This window comes from Balaenoptera acutorostrata, chromosome 12, assembly GCF_949987535.1.
Source record: "Balaenoptera acutorostrata chromosome 12, mBalAcu1.1, whole genome shotgun sequence".
NCBI lineage: Eukaryota > Metazoa > Chordata > Mammalia > Artiodactyla > Balaenopteridae > Balaenoptera > Balaenoptera acutorostrata.
This window is the reverse complement of record NC_080075.1, coordinates 78,027,908-78,033,878: the sequence shown is the minus strand read 5'-3', so window position 1 is coordinate 78,033,878 and position 5,971 is coordinate 78,027,908. Positions and strand designations below refer to the sequence as shown.

Genomic DNA, 5,971 nt, shown 5'->3' with positions numbered 1-5,971 from the left:
GACTTTTCTGTATATCTGCCCTTCATTGTGTCGATTCACTGGATACCATCAGATTCTGCTCTTTAGCTGTTTTTCTGGGGTGTGTGTGTGTATGTGTGTGTGTGTCTATATATATCTTACCATGGCATCTAAGAAGGGAACTCATGGAGGGCAAGGACCTGGAAAGTGTTCTCTTGGGCCCATTTCATGAGTAACCAAGCAAATGCCTGCTGTACTCCCAGAAATCTAATCTGTTGGAAAAATACTGAAGGACATCAAAACCCATGTAGTGACTGTGCTGTGTTCAAACTCTTATGTTAACTGATCATGAGGAATAGCTCCAACTGTGTTTGTTTTTTCTTTATCTTGATAGGTGCATTTTCTGAGAAAGTTGAGATCTGTAGCCTAATGACCCATTCTGGCATATCATAGGACTTATCATCCTGAGTTTCTTTTTAATTGGAGCAGGGAAGTTATGGATGTAACATTTTTGTATGTTTTTACAAAATTCACACTTTGCTCACTATAATTTATGTTTTCCTTAGTAACTGGTAGAAACATTTTAAGGGTCAGCCTAGAAGTAGCAGAATCAGTAGAAACACCTTTTCTAAACCTTTCTTCCTTGTGTCATTAATCAAAAGAAACACACCTACTAACCCAGCCTGTCAGATTCACTCACAAAAGTTGCAATTTATCTCCAAACCTTTCTTGCCCCCTGAACCTGGTAGCTGATTGGGTAATGAGTAATTACACACCTTCAGTTATTACTCTGACTTGGAATTTTTCAGCTTCTATTTTCTGTCAGTAAATGGAACTAAACTGCATGTGTTTTGGCTTGAGTACGCAATGAATCAGAATTAATGAAATGTCATATCCATTAAAGCAAACTCAGAAAATTGCATGCAAATATGGATAAGAGGGCTCTTAGTCCTAACTTAGCAGCTAACAGCAAAATGATAGTGACCATTTCACATAGATCATTCTATACAATCTTCCTTCCTGCTGTCACTCTCTAGGACTTGGCCTAGCCTGAGCAAAGAAGGAAGGTACCAAGGCTTCCATGAAAAATACCCATAAGGGAATTCTTAATACTGAGGGCAGTTGGAGTTTTGAAACCTGTACTTTTTAAACTCAAAATACGTGGCTCTCTCTGTAGGAACTTGTTCTGACACTAGCCGTGTTATTTACTGCCTACCATTGTGAACATTGAAGCCAAAGATGGGCTGACAAACACAGAACTGCAGGTTGGCAACAGAATTTATTAGGTTTCGTTGGTATAGTCAACACGATCTGTTTCCAGTGCTTAACACATTTGCCATTAAAAACGTGTAGGGTAAAATGTTTACTCTTATCACTTCTTCTCTGCATTGGTCTAAACATGGAAATGATTTTCAATCTAAAGTAATGTTGGAGAGACATCTTGGCAAAAGGCAGAGAAGAGCAATGTGTGGTTCCCCTAGACCCTTTCTGGTTTTCAGTTGCCTCCTAGGTGGTAATCAGTGGGACAGTTGGATGCTCATCAGACTGTTCCTGCTGCCTATAGTTGTCTTCACTGCCCACCCACGTGTATCACAGACCTGGGTAGATTTATAAATGAGTGGCAGCCCTTCAATTCTATAGAAACAGTGAAAAATTACCCAAATAGGTAAATACAGAGAACCGTATGTCACCTCACCATTGAGTAGCGGCCTCTGGATTCCTGATCTTGGCTGTACTCTAGAGGCTGGACCATCAATGCTGTGTAGCACTGGAATATAAATGCCCGATCCCGGGGGGTCTCTCTAGAACACCACTTGTTGGGGCCCTCCTTTCACCAATGTGTATAATATTTCTGTTGCTACAAATATATTTATGTAAAAAAAGAATGCATCTTCTCTTGTTTAAGTGATGGGTGGTTAATTCTGTTAGTTTTCTTTTTTTTTTTCTTTCTGGCTGTGCCACGTGGCACGTGGGATCTTAGTTCCCTGACCAAGGATTGAACCTGGGGCCCCAGCAGTGAGAGTGCCGAGTCCTAACCACTGGACTACCAGGGACTTCCCAATTCTGTTACTTTTCATTTCAGCAAATTGATAAAGAGGGAAATGGAGGCTCATTGTAGAGGGTGGAGATGACACTTCTTTCCTAAACTGCTGTGCAGGATGTAGGTCAAGAGTGGAGAAACTATATGTATAGGTGATTCACTTTGTTATAAAGCAGAAACTAACATACCATTGTAAAGCAATTATACTCCAATAAAGATGTTAAAAAAAAAAAAGTGGAGAAACTAAATACATTCCTAGGTTATCAGGGAATTGTAGAAAACCAAAACAGACACCCTGCCCCATGTAGGAGAGGAGGCTTAGCAGCTAAGTGGAGACTGCTCTATAACCCAGCCTCTCAGGAGAAGTCTTGATGCTAGTCAGTTCATGTTAGTATGAATTCATGACTTTTAGTCCTCTCCCAAGAACGTCTAAAGCTCTCAACCAGTATGAAGACATGGGATTGGGAGAAAAGAGGGTTTCCAGGTCTGAAGTAATTCCCTGGCCAAAGCTTCTGAGTCATTCATTGCCCCTTTCCTGACCTGATCTTCACAAAAAGGAAAGTGGGTATGCACCCTTTAAATTTTTACTTTTATTACAATGAGGACAGCTCATGAATGGAAGAGGAAGTAGGATTGAACCCAGGGGCCTACAGGGGAGAAATAGTGAGAACCAGGGCTGAACTCTGACCTCTTGGCTCTTGAAAAGGTGTCAAGGCCAGCTGGTTGGCCTGGTTCCCAGTTCTGATGCTACCTGCATGTGTTACTTCCTGAAAGTCATAGCCTCTTTGCTATCTAATGTATTCATACAACAGAGACAGAGAGCAATGTGAATGATATGGAAATACTTTTCAGATCTTTTGGAGCAGTTTCATCTTGAGAAATTAACCTGAATAAACCAGTAGTTCTCTGCTCTCTAACAGTCTCCCCAGAATCTTCCTCAACCCTCCTTATCCTGGAGGGCAATTGAAGCATGAAGAGAAAGCATGGAGAGACAGAGCAGCATTGCTGGGGCAAGAGTCCTCAGGAGGAGATGGGAGGCAGTCATGGGCCAGTGGGGTGAGCACTGGACCAGGAGCTGCATGGCCTGGTTTCCAGTTCTGGAGCTACATCCATGTGTTACTTCTGGAAAGTCATAACCTCTCACAGGAATTTTGTTTCACTATCTGAAAACTGCAGAGAATGGATCAAATGATCTTTAAGGATCTTCCTAGCACCAGATCTGGTTCCATTCAGCCTTGAAGCCAGCAGAGTTTGCTGTTGCTTTTTCCTGCCAGTAACTTATGAGTCTCTTTCTTTTATGCTTCCCTGGCCCTTCTTTGCTTTCCTCCTGAGGCCTCCTGACATCCCACAGCTGCCCTGCTTTGTTCTCCATCACACCAGGACACAGCAGCCGGCAGGAGCCAGAGACCAATCAGTATTTGATAAAGATAAATCTGTGCTTAGAACTGGAACAGATGTTTAGCCAATTAGGAAATGAAACCCTCTGCAGAAGTAGATCAGTTTCCATCTGAGGACTTCGGCTTTTGCTGTAAAAAGTACTCATTTCTTAAAAGTGCTTTGCAGAATAAATCAAAGCAAGATACAAGGTTAGGTCACTTACTCTAGATTACTCAGTTACAGTGTGGCTGCAAGATATTTAATATTCTCATATTTAAAACATTATAAAATATGAATGTTTTAGAATGGTAGGGACCTTATTCCTTTTCTTCTCACCCAGTGGAGGAGTTTTTCTCCAATCTTGCTTCTCAGAATGTGGTAACTAGACCAGCAGCCTCAGCGCTATCTGGGAGCTTGTTAGAAATGCAGACTCTCAGGCCCCACGCCAGACCTGCTGAATTAGAACACACATTTTTTTTTTTTTAATTGTATAGCTACTTTATTTATTTATTTATTTATTTTTGGCTGTGTTGGGTCTTCGGTTCGTGCGAGGGCTTTCTCTAGTTGCGGCAAGTGGGGGCCACTCTTCATCGCGGTGCGGGGACCACTCTTCATCGCGGTGCGCGGGCCTTTCACTATCGCGGCCCCTCCCGTTGCGGGGCACAGGCTCCAGACGCGCAGGCTCAGTAGTTGTGGCTCACGGGCCCAGCTGCTCCGTGGCATGTGGGATCTTCCCAGACCAGGGCTCGAACCCGTGTCCCCTGCATTAGCAGGCAGATTCTCAACCACTGCGCCACCAGGGAAGCCCAGAACACACATTTTAATAAGATGCAAAGGTGATTCACATGTACATTGAGGTGTGAGAAACACCACTCTAAGAGATCCCTGATCAAAAGACAACATAAACACATTCAGACACAAGGTGCTTCTTACTCACTGCAGGGTATTCTATTTGGAAATAGCGCTAAGCATCAGAATGTGCTTCCTTATAATAAAAAGACTAGGGGATATTTATTGGCCTCTGACCATGTGACCTCTTCTAAATGCCTTACAAGTGTGTGTTGCCTCATTTCAGAGTCACAACAGCCAGGTGAGGTAGATATTATTTGTTTTTGTTCAACTTAATCTCCACAACACATGTATGAGGGGGATATTCTTATATTTCCCATTTTCTAAATGAGAAAGCTGAGGCTAGAGAATATGAGTAACTTGCTCAAGTCACATGGCTGGACAGTGAATCATGAGCTCTAACCCAAGTAGTTTGGCTCCAGAGCCCAACTTAACCACTATATTCTTTTTAGTGATCAAAGTGTTCCTTTCTGTAATTTCTGCCCATCTGTCTTCTAGAAGTACGAATAAAATTCTATTTTTTGCTTACGTGAAAACTCTTATTTGGAACCAACTCTCAGGATCACTCTCTTTGATACATTCTTCATATGACTTAATTATATATCCTCCCCACATTTGTCAAATGCTAGTTTGTAACTAAAGTATGGCCTTCAGGGTTGTACCCTAAACCTCAGCTGTGTGGTTTTGAGCAGAGCAAAGTTCTAAGATTACCTTCAACCTGTACTGGAACACCACACCTTGAATAATGATGCCCAAGTACTAATGAATTCTTTAATGTAGTCACGGTGTTGATTGGTAATGAGCTCAATGGCTTTTTCACAAAGGCTGCTATTAAGCCAGGTTTCTCTAAGTCTCTATTTGCAGAGATGATTTTTGAACCCAGGGGCATTCCCTTGAAGCTGACCTCTCATCAGTATCATGTGTTTCTGCCCACACTGAGCTCAAGCGATACCCCAGCACCAGTCTCCAGTGTAGGGAGGGTGTCAGTACCACCATTATCCAGGACAGGGCTGTGGAGGGTAAAACTTGATATCCATCCTGTTGAATTTCATCTTGTTAGCTGTGACTCATTATTCATCCTGTCAAACCTTTTGGATTCTTGATTCTATCACTCAGCATATTTGCTAGCCGGCCCAGCCTTCTGTCATCTGAACATTTGATCAACACACTTTCTGTCTTTATTATGCAATTTGCAGCTGAGAGTGCTGAATGGGCCAAAGTTGAAGGAAGCGCCTGGGATGGAACCTGCTCCCAGAGACCTTCCCTGCAGGCTGACGTCAGTTCATTAATCTGCACCTTTTGGGCCAGGCATTCAAATCATCTTAATATCTTAAAGCTCTTCAAGCAGCCTATATGTCTCCATTTCCCCAAGAGGGACAGTAGTGGCCAATATGCCATTTTAAACCACCAACACCCTCCAGGTATATGGTACTGAGTTGTTACGGTGGAGGCAGCAATTTCGTACAAGGCACTCTCAATCAGCATTAGAAATGAGTTAGGTATGAGCTCTAGCTCTGCCGCTTCCATCTCTGTACCCTTCAGTTAGGGTAGATCAGAGAAGCAGAACCACTAGGAGTGGTTTTATAATATAAAATTATACAATAAGGGATTCGTTGTAGAGATTTGAACTATGCCATTGTGGGAGCTGCTTAAACAGTGTGTATTACTTCTGTGTATATTGGTAGGGCCTGAAATAGCAGGATAGTCAGTTGGGAAGAAAGATGGGTGTGAAATAGAGGAGAGCAA

The 5,971-nt window shown here is 42.5% G+C and overlaps 1 non-coding gene across 1 annotated transcript; it reads right to left on the bottom strand.

Annotated features, from left to right (window-relative positions):
- Positions 1 to 1,939: 1,939 nt before the first annotated feature.
- On the bottom strand, positions 1,940 to 2,012 carry TRNAE-CUC (transfer RNA glutamic acid (anticodon CUC)). Its single transcript has one exon. It is a non-coding gene; the product is annotated as a tRNA-Glu (tRNA).
- Between the last annotated feature and the right edge of the window lie 3,959 nt (positions 2,013 to 5,971).